This window comes from Falco peregrinus, chromosome 5 (genome assembly GCF_023634155.1).
Source record: "Falco peregrinus isolate bFalPer1 chromosome 5, bFalPer1.pri, whole genome shotgun sequence".
NCBI lineage: Eukaryota > Metazoa > Chordata > Aves > Falconiformes > Falconidae > Falco > Falco peregrinus.
Window position 1 is genome coordinate 70,806,042 of NC_073725.1, and position 17,273 is coordinate 70,823,314.

At 46.6% G+C, this 17,273-nt stretch overlaps 1 protein-coding gene across 12 annotated transcripts in view; it reads right to left on the reverse strand.

Annotated features, from left to right (window-relative positions):
• GNG7 (G protein subunit gamma 7) overlaps nucleotides 1-17,273 on the reverse strand; it is a 79,264-nt gene that overhangs the window by 21,357 nt on the left and 40,634 nt on the right. For 3 of the 12 annotated variants that reach the window (XM_055804904.1, XM_055804903.1, XM_055804895.1), the window contains one exon: nucleotides 4,680-4,705. The exons of the other annotated variants lie outside the window; for them this stretch is intronic. The gene's annotated coding sequence lies outside the window, so the exon portion shown is untranslated. The remainder of the gene's footprint in view (nucleotides 1-4,679; nucleotides 4,706-17,273) is intronic. 12 annotated transcript variants of the gene reach the window in all.

Consider the following 17,273-nt stretch of genomic DNA (forward strand, 5'->3'; position numbering starts at 1 on the left):
AAAACACCGTGATATCTTCACTTTTTAAGTGAAAATAAGAGTGGTCTAAATGATAATACTAGGAACTGCTAACTCTGTTCTGCAAAGTAAGGGGAAAGAGTCACCTACCCAGCCGATTAAAATAGAATTGCATACTTGTGTGCTAAGTTCCCAGTTGCTCTATCAGCTAGGTATCTCGCAGCACCCAGACAACAATCCCCTAGAGACCTTTAAAGCGCATTTCTTAGCAGAACTTCTAGCATATTTCAACTAGCAGAGCTTGAAACATCGACTGGCATTTGCTTTACTCCATCAACACCACAGAAGAGCTGGTTTTCCAGGTTCACAGACAAGATCTTTAGCATGAGCCACTCATGAGAATTTTTTCCTGCTCGTTAAACCACAATTATTGCCAAGGAATAGCCACATGGAAACCTCTTTACTTGGTGCATGTGCTCTGGACACATCTGGGTCACACCTGCTTGCTTTACCACCAAATTTTTTTCTGATGTTGGTTTTGAAAATGCTTTCTACTTCTGCAGTAAAGAGCCTCCAAAGCTGTAGGTGAGGTTACTCATTACAAATATTCTTAGGGGTAAGGATGTGAGCAGCAAAATGAGCACAGTATAGCTTCGAAATCCTGAATTCAGCTGATAGCAGTTGCATCTTGAGTCAGTGAAGCCATCAGGCACACCCGTATCTGCAGTGAGAGCCTGCAAACGCCTTTCCACACTGTGTGAAACTCAAGTAAGAGACACTCACTCGCTGCTTTTCCTACGGAGTCATCTGAAAGACGCAAACGAACTTGTAAACAGTGCTGGCGTGGAGCAACAGAGGTTTATAGGGAAAGAGATGGAAAGCAAAAATCGCTCCAGACATAATGGTGCCATCAATGAATCAAGGCAACCATGCCCTGAAATGCGCAGCGCCTAGACAGACTTGCTAAAGAAAGTTCAACATTGCAACACTTATTAAGTAACGCATTGACTTGACAGCCATGGGCAGTATGTCCAGACACCAACTACAGACCTCAAGCAGCGAGAAAAGAACGGTTCCCACTAACCTAACCCCTAAGAGTCCTTCAGTGACCTTGACTCGAAACAAACACGATCTCTGTTTGTGTTAATATCTCATGTGCTGACAGAGAGCTACTCACAGCTATGAGCAAGGAGAAAAGCGATTCAGGATGGAATTAAGCAACAATCGTGTAATTGCTGGGACGCCAAGCACGCTGCAAGGCTGAGCTGAAGCGAACGGGCACATCCCTGCAGCATGCGTGGAGGACTCATCTCAAGTACTGCATCGCTGCATTAGCCCACTACTGAAGAGCAAAGCAGAATGCCACAACATCTGTCCGGCACCACACCACAGCTGCAGCGCTCCAGGGTCTGAGCTGGTCATGCCTGGGTACGTGCTGCACTAAACACATGTCTCTTTTGCTAATACAAATCCCAAAGCCTCTGACCCCACCCAGTAATTAGCACCCTATTGCTAACCAAGCCTCAGAAACCCCAAGAGAGAATCTTTTTTCATAAAGCAGCAACCTAATCTACACTGGAAAAATTCAGACCCGTAATTCCAACGCTGGTACTGCTGAAAAATCACACCCTATAGCTCGGTGGTAAAGCAAGAACTCGAAGTCTTAGCTACATACTTCAGAAATAATTAACAGCTGGTGGTATCCTGAGGCTGGGCTGGTGTGCCACTTGCTTGTGAGCTGAACCACTCAGGGATGCTCACCCCCTGCCAGAGACTGATTGCAGAAGGGACTCATTTCCATTTGGGGGCCAGCTTTTTCGAATAACACTAGAAATACGAGTGACCTTTTGCAGCAGAGACATCACATGAGCATAACTACTACTGCTTGCTTCATGAACCCATAAAACACGCTGATATGAGAGCAGTCCTATGACTTTCTCTAGTCATCTTGTTTTCATTACCCATGTAGCTACAGAGGGCAAAAATGATGCTCCAGGAGAAACTCACAATGGGTGACCAGAGCTGGGGTCTCCCCCTCCCTCCCTAAGTCAGCTGCAGGCAAGCAAAACCGAAGAGGCTTGCTTCCAAACACGGATGAGGATCAGCCTTGATGACTACTTTTGCACTTGTTTCAACCACCAAAGTAATTACCCTAAAAGAAAAGGCCAGTATCTCCATGTGACTGCAGCGTCTGTGCGGCTGTTTTCAAGCAAACCCCGGGTCTTTTGATAATACTGATGACTGCAACATCATGTGAGGGTTTGCAACAAGGAGCAACTCCTACATCAGAGCTGGAATCCGCTGGGCAGACAGGGAGAGGAAGCAGAAGGTCGTTTTCTTTTGTCTCTCTTACAGGAAGAGAAGTCACATTGGGCTGGCAGCGGCTCAAGTTCTGAGCTCAGGGCTGGGACTGGGAACTGCCGGGGAAAGGCTGGGGCTGGAAATAAGGCAGAGAGGCTAAAAAAAGGAACTTACACATGGTGTGAAAGGGTTGTACCAGAAGGCACGTGAGGCATCTGCCTTCAGGTAATGGGCAACCTTTGGCTCGCTGACTATTTTCATAGGGCTGGTGCTTATATTTAGAAAATCATCTACTACAGATTAGAAAAAAAACAGAGATATGCAAAACATTCAAGCTTCCCTGAATTCATGTCATTAAGCAATTGCTATCACACAGTTGCCATCCCGCTCTGCTTAACACCGTACATACCTGAGCGTTGCTGGCACCCGCTCACCTGCACCTCCAAGTCCCAGAGGGCTGCAAAGTCACCCCTCTACTGCAGTTCTGGGAATTACGCAATGGCACGTCCTGCCCCCAGTTTTTATGCACACACTGGACAAGGAACACAGTTCTGCAGTTGCTTTAACCCCCTATTTCTGTATGAACTCACTTGCCAAATGGAGAATTACTTGCGTGTCTGGTTGCTAACTTGAAATCAGAAGGAAGAGAAGGGCGAAAGCTCTCCGTTGCACAGCAGCAATGCAAGTGACACCTGGAGAAGGGTCGGTACCGGCAGCATCTGCTCGGTCACAGACCTGGGAGATAAAATACAGTGCCACGGAGTGCAGGGCCTGAAACTGCATGTTATCACAGAAGCACAGGTATTTCCTTCAGTTGTGTGTCTAAACAGGAAAATGCAGGACACTAAGAACGTTTTTAATAACTTGTCAAAATGAGTCTCTAATCCAGGTGGTCTACTTCCAATTCCACTGTAAACAGAGTTTGAGGCAAAGTATACCATTGAATAAAAAAAAATAATCCGGTCCGATAAAAGTCTGATTTAAGAAACAGATTTCCGTGTACGCTTGGCCGAAGCATGAGAAGCCTCCTGCCTCTCCTGGGAAGCATGAACCTCTCCAGCCGCGCGTGCCAGGCACTGGGGACACCGGAGCAGGCACCTGACCGTGTCTCTGCATCGAGCTGCCAGCCAGAGCAGGTTTGCCACCAGCGAGCCTGTTGGCAGCATCAGCCCCGCACCTGGTGGGGAGGGAACAATCCATCCCTGGGGGACCAACCCTTCACAGTGGCAGCACTCACCAGCTCCAGAAGTGCTCGCTCTCATCTACACGTGGATTTACTGCGAATAGCCCTCATGTGCATTCACTTTTAATCCTGAGCAAGAACACTTTGTTCCTGGTTGTTTAATCTGCATTCAAGAAGCATGTTTGTGGGGGAAAGAGATGGTCAAAACATTCTGCAGACTGAGCAAGGACTGGTTAAAAATTAACCTTCTCTGTGTGGGGCTTCCTGCTTTTATTTCTTTCTAAAAGGTTGGCCAGTTTAGTCAGTAAGGGCTCCTAAAACATTTCCATGTAAAGTTAGACCAGATGAGCCTAAATAACCAGTGAGAGATTTACGCTACAACCTTATGCTAAAAGCAACTAGCAGATCTCACACCGTCAATCAAGACTTCTCATTTGTGGGAGTGATGACTGACAGTGATGGCAATTAAGAAAAAGGAGCAATCAGCCCAGTCTTCCCATTTAAACCTAGAACAAAATGCCCAGCTACAACTGGGTTTAGTTAACAATGTAAGGCACTTCTGTTCCAGAGCAGGACTACCTCCAGAGGGGAGACGGACCGGTACAGGCACTAGCCTGTGAGTCCACACACTCCTCAACAGCAGCAGCTTCCTGAGCAGATGAGACCTCGGGCTTCGCCTGCCCACCCTGAGATGTGCCAGACAATTACACCTCACTGCCTTTAAAGAAAGTTTACATAACAGGGACAGAAGCACTTTTAAACGTGCTCCAAAAAAACCACGTATGCTGAAAAGATATTAAAAAGAGGCACCAAATTTAGATCCTGCTTGCCTAGTAAGTGAAGAGCTCGAACAAACGTAATTATCTCAGTAAAAGAGAGAAAAATTAAGCCCTCTTTACTTTTGGTGCGATCATTCCAAGATGAAATAAAACCCAACGCAGTCACCTAGCTCCCGGCTTACAGCATCCCCACCTCCACCTTGCTGGCGATGATGAGGCTGTGCATCAGGACCTGTTCCCCCAGTTTCAAAACAGATTGATTCAGATTGGTCCACAGTGAACCCAAAGTTCAATCCAACTCCAGAAAGCAGAGACAGCCTAAGGCTTGAAGAGTGCAAGTGACCAAAGCTGCTCTTTGTGGACAACTGTGTCAAGAAATAAGAACTTAATCCAATACTACTTATTCATTTTTTTCCCCCAAGAATAAATGGCCTCAAGTGGCCACAACACATACATACCGCTTTCCACTACTCCTGGAATGTTCCTGGGAAAACAGAAGGAAGAAAAACCGTAAATATTCAACATCAAGTGATTGAAAAAGTCCTATATAACACGTGCAGCCTCTTCACAAGGATGAAACCAAGAAATCGCGTAGTCTGCGATATCGGACAGGGGTGAGGCTTACAACACACAGTGATCGCCGCTGCCGCGCCATGCCGATGCCTGCCTTGCACACTCGGTGTGCCGACGGGCACCCGGCAGCACGGGGTCTGGCTGGGGGAACCGGGGACCTCCTGCAAGCACCGGACCACGCTGGCACTGATAGCGGGGCACCCGGCACACAGCTTGGAGAAGACAGATGTGGTGATGAACGCAGATGGCAGTGGTGACACTTCCCAGGACAGGAAGGTATTCGTGTGGCGAGCCGAGCCTGTGCCCAGGGCTGGCAGCAAGAAACAGGCAGATAAGGGAGAGCAGCAGCGTGGCAGGACAGGGCATTTTTCACATAGCTGGCATTCCTAGGGGAGGCCATGGCTGCAGAAATCCCTTGCCTCAGTTAATAAAAACACATAAAAGGGAGAAAGAATGAATCAAGCTTCTTTACCCACAACAGTGCATACAATACTTAATTCACTCTGCAGCCTTGTGTGCTTTCCAGGGACTGGATGGGATCACACTATGTTTTTTAGGTAAAAAAAGGCATCACAAACATCTGCTCATCGGCACCCTGCTCTTCACATACCTCAGCACACTCACGTCCATATAGTTTGTATCACGCTCATATATTTTAAAAGGACCTGTTTATAAGCTTCAGCTCTAAAACCCAAAACAGAGTTGAAAGCTGAGGAAAACTGGAAAACCGTAACCTCTGTAGAGGCAAGTCAACCCAAAACTGGAACAAATGACAGGCACCGACACAGGCACCGACACAGGAACCAACGTGATTTTCTGGCTGCCCATTTTATTGCATTCAGCAGTAGGGGACAGGCAACAGGAAATTCGTATCCCATGATAAGCTCACTTACAGAGGGATTAGTGGAATTTTACCAGTTTTCGAAGTGGTTTACACAAATACACGAACCACCATGCTGGCATTGCTTGTTGAACATCATGCCGCTCATCAGCTACAGCACAGTGACAGCATGAGGGAAACTCTGGGCCTTAACCACAGATGTTTTATATGGCTTAGCTTTTCGCTTGCTGCTGCAGAAACCTTTTCAGCACCCTGCTGCACCTCTGGGCGAAAAACCTAAGAGCTGGTGCTGAGACCTAACTTACCATAAAGCAGAGCACACCCTCGCGTACATGGTTGGCATCCCCCACTGAAAGAGGAAAGGAATTTTGATGTCCTGAAGAACACTTAATGACCACTGACCTTAAAAGCCTCACAGGACGATTTCTATTGACCTTCACCTTTGCAAAAAAACTTTTACCTTTAAAATGATTCAGAAGGCAAGTCCAGCCTGTGTGGTCTTAAATCTCAATTTGCATTCCTGCAATTTAACACTAATTGCATTTGACAGAAAATGGACGAACAATATTTCTGTTCTGCCAGAAGATGTGCCACCTGCCTGGCTGTGCTACTACCAACAAACAACAGATGGCCACTTTTATCACAGAAACACCGCCTTTTAGTGACCAAACCTGGATAAAGATCACAGAAGAGACTCACCCAAGGTGTGCATACCTAGCATTGTAACACATAAAGCACAGTTGTTAATCCCTGCCTAATTAACATCTTCATTCAGCAGCTGAAGTTATGAGGAACACATTACCAGTGCATTAAAAAAGCTACAGATCACATACGCACGCCATCAGTGCCACACCGTCAGCTTCTACAGCTGATCCTATTTCCCCTCCTTCTTGCCCATTTTAATAATGTTTAGTCCAGCATTTCTTGTTCAGGAACCATACATTAATTTTAAAAATACAACTGATTAATTATATTTTTCACCTTGAATATTTCACCCACTATACTCAGGTTAGCAGCAACACACTCAAACTGCTTAAAAACCTCTGGACTTAAGTCCTGAACTGAAAACTCCAGGCTACACATTCAACTCTTAGCTTGGCAAGAGCTAGACACTGAACAAAATGAGGATAACGTATCATGTAAAAAGACAAACACAAACCCAGCCACCTAAATGCGAGTTTTATTTCCTCAAAACCTAATTGCCAGTCCTGTTTGCAGCGCTGAAGGCAGGCAGCTATAGGGATGGGTCAGCCTCTGCCAGGAACACCAAGTCAAGTCTCCAGAGGACTATTGTCAAGCTTCTGAAAGAAAGGGGTGAAATAAAACAAAAATATTTGTAAAACGTAATGGGGTTTTTTTCCACCACCACTGGAGAATGTTTTTCAGGCAGTTGGCCAGCACCACTTCAAAGAGTAAAAAAGCATGTGGTTTTTGCACAGCTTTGTACTTTAATATTAAACACAAAAAAAAAAAAAAAAAAAAAGCACCAGGCTCGATGAGGCAGCCAGGCAACCGTCACTTTGATGCAGGAGAAAGTACGTCAATCGGCTGCATCACTGCAGCGGCTCTGGGGTCGGGGAACCCTCCTACAGCATCTCCCTGCCAACGCAGTGAGCACCATGTACCGCTCCCCTCCGCGACGCCGCGGGCTTGGCGAGAGTAGGGGGAGGAAGACAAAAAAACCCCAAGCCACTGCTTTTCACTCCAGTGAAAGGACAAAGCTGAGTCAGATGCTAACTCACAGGCAGCTTTTTGTAAGGTGCGGAGGTAACGCTGCAAAGGCTGGAGCCATCCCACGACAGGGTCAGGAGGTGGCAGGTGCCACCGGGCTGCTCCCTGTTCTGCTGCCAGCCAGAGGGACTGAGGATGTCCCTCCAAGAGCTTGAAGCGAGGATGCAAACAAACTCATTCGTAGGAAGAGGTGGTCCTGACACAGCAATGCCCCCAAGACCTCACTCAGGAGTCATTAAAAATAAAAAAAAAAAATCAGAACAAACCACGCAAAGCACAGCCGTGTTTGTGCTGCGACACACCAGACTTTCATGCAATTTCATTTTAATATAGGACCATAACTACACGTTATGGGCTTGTTTTGCAACTGGCTCCTGACTGTCTGCAGAACTTAATTTAGACATACGAAAGACAGGTCTTAACTAAGCAAGAAGTGCAATTTCTAGCAGCCCTGTTTTGCTATGAAAGCTAATTGTCAATTCCTCAAATTCCAAGCAGTTAAGAACTGGACTTCGGTCTCACTTCCCACTGCTTAACCTGTTCAAGTCTGGCACTACCCTAGATAGATCCAGAAGAACACAGACCTTAAGCTTATTGCACTATGGCTCTTCAAGCCCATTTCTGCCCTTCTCTGAGCAGGTTTTCAAGTCCACGCAGCTGGTTACCATGGGGCAGACCAGGACAGCAAACTTTCCAAAGCACTAACCTGTCAACAAACTCCATCAGCACCTTGCACAACAGGTGCACAGCTCTACCCACCTGGAGATGCTACTAAAAGCCTACTGTTATTGCTGAGAGGTTTGATTTATACCAGGCTCACCTCAGAAAAGCCCAGAGAAAGCTCATTTCTCAGTTCTTGTTCCACCGCGCACAACATTCCTGAAGGACTTAGAGCAAAAAGCAGGAATTGAGAAACATGATGCGCAGCTGGCAGAGGTGGCAGGCAGAGGTTATTCCTAGCAGCTAGCTGAAGGAATACGGTTTATTTAAAAAAGGGAAAGTCCTTGTCCTATACGAGAACCTCAAATGACACCTGCCAGTTGCTTGAAGTTTCTCGTTCATGCCAAGATTAATTAGACAGCGCTGCACCTACCTGGAGTCTTCTTACTAAAAGTAAAGGGGGAAAAAGGCAGGATTTAAGTGTCTTGTGAAAAATGCCTATTGGGATTGCTGGGGTGGCCAAAAGCTGCTTTGGTATCAGTTGCTACTATTGCTAAAATCAGCCTGCCAGGCAGAACAGGTATAGTCCTTGGCATCGTGCGTCTCCTCCTCCTCCCGCGGGTGGCCGTGATCCAGTCCCAGCACGCTGCCGCCCCACAGCCCTCCCTGGTGCTGTGCTTCACTACTCGCCATCTGAAGCAAGTGCATTGCTCTCCCTGCTGCCTGATAGGAACCTAGCCCCGAGGAACCCAGACTGCATGTGCGAGCACTGCTCCCCATCACATGCAGGAAGGGTGCAAGGTTTTGGTGTGAAAGGGGAAGAAAAATCTCCCCCATCTGACTGCAGCATGGAATGAGCTGACCAAGAAGTATGGTTCATGGGACTTTTGCTTCTAAATTCACAAAATGCTTTAAAAGTTGACTCCTCAGTGATTAAATGGTTTTAAATAGGATCATTCCAGCTGCTGCAAGATATTCCTTCACTCTTTCCTGGACACTTATTACCCCAGAAGCTGCCAAAGATGCAGCAGGGGCTGCTGGGGACACTGCAATAGGCAGCGCCCAGCGTGATGCTCGAAGCACCCTCAGCTCCCACTGCAGTTGCTGCAGAAAGGCACAACCTGCTTTGCCACACAAAACCCTTATATTCAGGCAGCTGTTTTCAAACAGTCATGAACAAAGTGAAAAACAGGGAGAAAGTTCACTTCACCCTGCACTTAATTTTCTAAGAACCGTGCTTACACAGCTAGAGCTTTTACCAGACAAGAGCACGTTTGCAAGGGTGTAACTTTTGGGTGAGATTTCAGTATCACTCAGAGAAGCATTTTACATATCTTCTTGACAGAGCTGTAGTTTACAAGCTCTTAGTGACAGCAAAGGCAGGAGGATGTTTTAGCAGTGGTGTGGGGAAAAAGGAGGAGCTATGACCCAATTTAGTCACTGAACTACAACCTGCAAATTGACAAGTGAGTAATTGAGGGAGGAAAGGCAACGTGCCTGCTCCAGAGCACCAACACTTCCTATTAAGTAGGAAATGCCGGAGAAGAAAAGGTAAAAGCAACTGCAGAATATGACAATGAGAAACCAGGTGGATTAGTCACTGAAGACTAGTAACACAAATAAATCCAGCGCATGCAATCATTCATCCCCTCCTCCAAGGGCTTCGGGATGCTGCAGTTGTTACACGCAGAGTAGCTCAACATTAAGTGTGAAATGAGGTAAATCCAGTTCTTGCAGGGATAACACCATCACTCCAACGGTACGTAAATCCCACAGACTGGAGCTGGAAATGCCAGAGGAAATGACTGGGTTGCTAGCAAGTGAATTCAACACCACTGTGGAAGGCTGCAATGGACTTTCAGCAAGCTCCTTACCAGGCTGTTGATCTGGGGCAGCAGCTAGACCCATGCAAAGGAAGGATTGCCTTGGTTTTACTTATTAAAGTGGAAGGAAATGTTTCCATAAATAGGAACTACAGGAATCAGTACTGATGACATTTGCTCTGACCTCATTCATCCTCAGGAGATGTAAACACTGAATTTCACTCTTGACTGATAGACAAAACAAGCCCTGAAAATCCCTCTGAGCTGTATGGGAAGGAAAGTGGTGGGTCTTTTTCTTTTTTTTTTTTTTTAAAAACCAGAATAGAAAGAGGAAAAGTGACCAAATTCCTGAAAAAAATGAACATTCACCTAGAAAAGACTGTTTTTAAACCCTGGTTTGAGTCCAGCCTGCCTTCTGATCACCCATTCACGTCCCAAATGCCCCCCAAGGTCCCCGATATAGGAACTGACTTTACAACTGCAGGGCAGCAGGTCAGGGATCACAGGTACGAGCAGCCTGTTCCCAACTTTCTCCTACTTTCCAGCAAGCTGGTTGTTTGCTATAATGTCCCACACATTAGCTCCTCGCTTGCTTCTGAGCGAGCCAAAAAAGGAAAAATAAAATTAAAAAAAAGAGAGTTTGGAGCAGGCTGGAGACAGAAGTTGCTTATCCTGAAGACCATCAGGGGTTAAGGCTGCACATCTATGGCTCAAGCACTCTCCAGACAACAAAATTTTAAAACATCACAAAGTGGTCTAGCAGTGAAATCCACAATTATTGCTAGCCTGCATGCCCAAAGCCAGCCAGTGTGTTTACTGGCCATGGCTTAGACCTGACAATTTTACGTGTCTGACAGCAGCAGATCTGCTGCTTGCAAACAGCCCTCAGCTTGCACTCAGAACACCCTGCACTCATTTACAGATTTTCAAAAGGGGACTAATTATGCATGCCCCTGCAGTCAGAAGTACACACGAACTAGCCCAGCTGCAGCATGACCAGCCTGGTCACAGGAGAGCAAAACCATTAACTCCAGGCCACCACGGAGCAGGACAAGAGGGAGAAGAAAGCAGAGAGAACACTCATAAAACCACTCAGAGAATCATGACACATCTCATGCTACCACCCACACAGCAGGCAAACAAAATAAAACAAGCTATTAATGAAAAAGAACAGCTGATACTATAGTGACCTGACCACAACTTGCAGGGGCCAGAGAAGCTGAACTGCATTCAAGGTATCAGCTGCTGCCTGCGGGACCTCCAGTCCCTCCACCAGTTTCATCTCCAAAGCTTTGGTCTCTCACACCCAGACACTCCATTCGTCCTACAGATTATTCTCCAGTCAAGCCTTGTGAGCACACGCGTGTGCACACGCGTCTTTGGAAGATAAACACTGCTTAGCCCCAGTGAATCAGCGTATGTCAGCCCGGCTCGGAGCGCTACGGTGGAACAGAGTCTCATTTTCTGAAATGTCAGAGTAGGAGTCTGCAGCTCATTAGTGCCAGCTCCAGTGCTGAAGGATGCAGTGTGCTAGTGTGCCTTCAGGAATTAAGTAAGGTCAGTCCCAAATTTAGGGATTGGCTGAATATTCTGCTAATGTGCCTTAAATGCAGTTTGTTAAAAATAAAGGGTTTATTTTGATATGGCATACAGCACATTGCATCATCTGGAGTGTGCGGCAAGACAGATGGTAAGAGTAAGACAGAGCCTTCCCTTCACAGCATTTGCTACCACGTTAGGAGCCTTTTCAAATGACTGTTAAGTTTTCCAGAGGCTGTTTAAGGCAAGAGAAATTGAGAAGCAGAAGATCAGAGCTCCATTACCTAAAATTTTAAAAGAGCTGACAGCACTAACAACAGGCACACTATAACAAGAAGTCCACTACAAGTCTTAGTGTTTTTCAATTATTGGTGTTAATACTAGATAACCTGCCAACCAGTCGCTGGCACTTAGGATGGGACAGCAAGTTCTGGGCTTTGCAGAAATCCTGTAAAGCTCCTATTACCCCCCAAGCACCCACTTCATCAACACCAGCCCTAACTGCTCCTCCAAGTCAGCACATCAAGGTAAACATCATCTTAAAAGCCACTTTGACCCAATGTTACACACTTGTAAAGCCAGACACCTCAGCCCTCAAGGAATATCACCAACGAACAGCATACCGCCACCTCACTCCCACCAGTATCACATTAAGATTTGGCTGTCAATCTGAAACTGCTGGCAATTTTAAGGCAGCAACAAGACAACAAAATGCCTGCTCCAATCCACGAGTGACAGATGAGTGCAGCGACATTCAGCTCGGAATTACGAGTAGAGAAATGGCAATAGGTTAGATGGCAAAGCCAGCCAGCTTATTGCTAATATTCTCCTGGAGCGAATAAACCCAAGCCAGCAGACCTATAGGAACTGAGTAAATGTATTTGAAGGCAACATCATCCCAGAGTTAAAAGCAATAAACAGCTAAAGCTCCATGTGAGTCTCTTGGCTCCTATATAGCCTAGAGCTCCAGATAGAGTGTCTGAGATAATTACAAAAAGCTCCACTTCGCTGCTGGAGCAGCAGAAGCAAGGCAGAGCTCAGTGTGCTGCATGCCTTCCTGCTGGGGCTTTGGCTCAGTGCTAATGACTGTGGTCCATAAAAGCCAGCGGGAGCATCCTGCTGAGCCATCCCCCACCCAGGGGAAGGCCCGCGAAGATACAACTGCCTCTTGCCATCGCTGTGGCTGTACGTTTGCAGCATTAAGGCAATAAGAAGCCATGCAATGCGCTCTCCTCCTAACAGGTTTCCCTCCAAATGAACAAATGTCTTTCAGTACCAGGAAAGAGGCATCATCAGATTGCGGCAGAGTCGGTTCTGCATGTACAGAATGCAAAAATTACAGTTCCTCAGATACCTGGGAAGTGCTGGAGGAGTGCAGAGTGGCTGCTTTAATTGCTTTAATGCACTGCTACAGCATCTCTGCAGCAGATACCACCTTCTAAGGGTTTAAATCTGAGATACAGTAGCTGGCCAAGGCCATTTCCAAGTTTATCATAAACAAGTCCTACTTCTCAGGCCTCTGCTTCAAGCAAGATAAACACCGTGGCAATTAGGCTAAGACTTCTGTGCCAAACCAAGATAAATGAATATCCTACTGAAGTCCTGCAGAACTATCCCAAGCTCCCGGAAGAGCAGCCCGGGGCGCAGGCAGAGAAGTGAGCTGCAGGGTGCCATGCTGCTCCAGTGTGACAGCATCCACCAGCCCCATCTGTGGATGGGGGGGCTCTTCCCTCTTCCTTCAGGGAGGAATTTGGGACCCAGTACTCAGAGCACAAGCTGACATCCACGTTCAGTACCCTCATGCACATGCCCGTGCTTGGGTAAGCCTGTGGACATGCTGCTGGTAGTCTTCCCCAGTGAGGTTTGGCTTTAAAAACTTGGGAGCAGTATTAAGTGAAGGAGCATCATGAAGTAGAACTTAAATTAAACCTCTGATGTAGCTTCGTATGGGAAGAGCTACACGCTGTATTAATTTATACGTGGCACCCAGGCTGCTGGGAGAGTGACTCACCCTTGCGCAGAGCAGCCGTCTGCCCAGCGAACTCATGGGATGTTTGGAAGGCATCCGCTAGGTCCACATTCAGCTCCCATCTGCTCTGCACGGGAGCTGGGCTGCAGCTCAGCACCAATCTCCACCTTCAGCCAGACTTCCCAGGTACACCAGACTGTCCAAATTCGAAAGCACTTGAGCAAATACCTCTTGCACAAACCCAAAGCAAGTTACAGTTTGAGGCACCTCAGACCATTGGGCAGACCGAAGTTATGGATGGGTTAAGACCAGAGGAAATCATTAGTAATTTCACATGCTCCGAAAGTGTCCTGCTGTGTTTACAATTAAAATGCCACAGGAAAAAAACCCACACTGTCCACAGAAAGGGGAAGAGATCTGTGACTGTTTCATATGCCTTGAACCCTTTCTGGCCTCAAATCCTTCAGCCAGATTCTGCATTCAACAGGTTAATGAGCTGGAGAGCTGATCAAAGGACAGATGTTTATTCCCCCTTTAATTTATGTTCAAGTCACAAATGCTCACAAATATTTATCTACAGAAGTCATAGCACTAATCCCATCTCCTTCCTAGCTTTTAAGTTTAGTGATCAAAGTTGTACAATTTCTTGAAGACTGTATTTCAATTTCAGTTAGTGGTCTCTTCTGAAGAAGAATTAAAAAAAGCATTTTTCATAAGGGAAATTAAGAGAAAATGGGTATGTTCTAGTGAAAATTAGAAGGAACATCAAAGCGAAATGAGGCGGCTTAATTTTACACCATCTATTCCTAAAAGCGATGACTGTAGGCAATCCCCTTTCAACAAATGCCAGAATTAGAACTCCGCTTTCCCAGAAAGGCATTTTGAAGCAGCGCCTCATCTACCTCCCCAGCCACACAGATACCACCAGCTTCACATCGGAGTATGAGTCTGCATGTAAACTCCTCTCCCTTCCCCTCCCACCCTCTTCAAAAAGCAATCTCAAGAGCGACGAGCCAATGCCACCCGCATTCCCACCTGTCAGCAGCACGAAAACGGAGGCTGTGACAACTGAGGCGCTTGCTCAGAAGGTGGCCCTGGGAAAAGGCTTTGTTTTGTTTTCCCCTGCCCCTCCTCCACCCTTTGCTGGCCACAGCTGCAAACACACAGCTTCTGACATCGGACTTGATTATCAGAGCTAACTTGCTAAATGAACGTCACTTAACTAGGCGAGCACTATGCAGGACAACGGCATCACTGAAATTTCACCTGGTAAATAAACGAGGTTAAAATCCGGTGTATGGTGTGGTAAACATTTCCTAACTATTATTAGCCAAAGGAAAGAGTGTGACTGAGCTCCTTTAACAGTCAACACTGGCTGTTTCCACCTGTCTTGCTGCCAGGGGTGTAGTTTGCTGCCAGGGGACACGCGGTACCTTTGCTGGACAGCTGCAGCAGGATGACAGGCCACTGCTGTAATGGAGTCTGTTAAAATTCAGTGCTGTGAGTCAGCCAAGCATGTGCAGGATGTCTTCAACAACAAACCGCCCCCGGGTGCTGCAAGCATGCAGGGACGGTTCAAGCATCAAACGCAAGGTATTAGAGGTGCATTGGGGGCACACCGCTCCTCGAGCTCAGGGAAACTGGGAATCTGCAGAGTTTTCCAGTCTGTCAGAGACACTTGTTTTCTCTCCTCTGCTTCCAAAGAAGTCTGCATTAGATTCCTTCAGAAGCAAAAAGTGAAGCTTCCCCGCATGAGGGCAGCAATTAGGCCATTATTAGAAACGCCTTTGAGATGACCATTCTCTCCTTCCCCCCCTCTTGGTGCTTGCTGATCCTGGGGAGTTGTTTGTCTCCACTCTCCATTTGTCATCCTCACTCAAAGAGCACATGAGTCAGACTGTGCACCACAGATGCTGCTGATAAAAGCACACTCCATTTGGGAATATTAGCAACCCTGCAGAACAAAGACAGCTAAAAAAATAAATCCCCATCCAGTGACTCCCAATCAACTATGCCAGTAAGTGCCTGGTAAATGTCACTGGCTTTACACTTTGTATAAACATCAATCTTTGGATGGTCCAGATTAACCTCTCAACTCCTGCAAGATCAGAAGCACACACCTTATAAAAGGGCAGCAACCAAGTTGCACTTTCCACATGGAACAACCAGTGCCTGTCCCAGGGGTGCTCCAGTTCCAACTGCAGTTCTGTCCCAACAAACACCACAAAGAGGAAAAAAAGAGATAGGTAACTTATTTTCACACAGCAATCTTACATAGGCAGGGGTTTTGCTATGCATAATTTTCCAGAGCTGCAAAAGTAATTAATATTTACATGGTCCAGTGACAGCAGAGAGGTCAAGTCCTGGCTGGCTGGAAGCTCGATCCCAGAGACCAGCAGCTTTGCTCTGGAAAAGGGATCTGATGAGTTTAAGTAAAACAGCACCAACTGTAGGTGCTTTCAACCAGTGGTTTAGAATCAGTTTACTGTAACAGAATTAAACTAGACAGAAGGAAACACTTCAGCACATGTAAATAACCCTGCTAAATAAAGCTATGCATGATTACAAAGCATCAGCTTCGGTGCTGATAAACCTCGGCAGGCCCTGACTGCACTGTTGCAGTCACATCGCAGCTCTAGGCAGGTTTTAATGCTCCTTTCAGACGCATCTGGAGAAATAGCCTGTTATCTACCAAAAAAAAAAAAAAACCAAACCACAACACACCAGGAAAAACACAGTGACCCAGTTCAAAGTGTACAACTTGTCTATTTTCAACAGAGCACAGAGCCAGCTGCAGTGCAGACTGTCCTGACCAGAGGCAGAAGTCCTGTGCTGGCACACAGTGCTGGGCTCTGTGCAACGAGCTGCTCCTTCTGCAGCAGCCAGTTCTGCTTGTGCCGAATTGTTCCTCCTAACACTCACAAACTGGTTCTGCAGAATCCTACAATTAGAACAGCACCATGTATACAAATGCCACAGATTAAGAATCAAGAGCTCCTCTGCTCACAAGAGACTGGCTTGCTTTTTCAAATCTTCCAGATTCTGATTAATTTGCACGTATTGTGTTTTGAAGCCATGGCATTAAATGGAGGAACAGAGGAGTTTCCAACAAAAAAGGTCAGCCTCTATACACACAGCTTCTATAGCGCTCAGGCTGTGTCAGCCTAAAGATCCACTGTGCAAAGCTGCTCATCCTGGAGAGCAGCCAGCAGGAAAGGAAGGAAAATGTGCAAGAAACCAGGCAGTCCAGCTGGGCCATAGCTACTGGTTTTATGATTTCTAAAGCTCCTGAACTTAAAAGTGATTTGAGGCTCCTCTCTTATCACCACTGTATCTCATCTGTTCCTTCCAACGCAGGAAACCAGTTATATGGCATTCGCTGCGTGCCAACAGCTGGTCAACACTCATCTGGAATATTTAACCTGTACTAGTGGCCTGAGAAGGCCAATATAATCGAGAAACTGCTGAAAGGCTCTAAAGGCAACAGCACCATAGAAGAGCAGCAAATTGCAGATCTTCATCTACCCACCTGCACTTCCAGCTACCCCCTTCCTTCCCTGTGTGCTCTACCATGGCATCTCTTTCATTCTCCGTGAGCAGCGGGAGCTGGAGCTGCTGGGGTTAATGCCAGGTGCTGCAGCTGCGCGGACACAGCCGGGATCGGACCTGTTTCTGGTGAAGCATCACGACGAGGGAGTACAGGCAACAGGTTGTCTGCAGACTGAGATCTGCTGCTGTTCTGCTGCCTGAGCAGGATAGGGGCAGGAGGAAAGATCAATTCTAAAGGAACACCTCTCTAATTAAGAAAACAACTTCATGAACAAATCACACTGGTTTGATACACAATCTCTCTCCATCAGTACCTAAACAAAATATTTCTCCTACAGATATTAAAAGTGTAAAGGACTTGAAATTG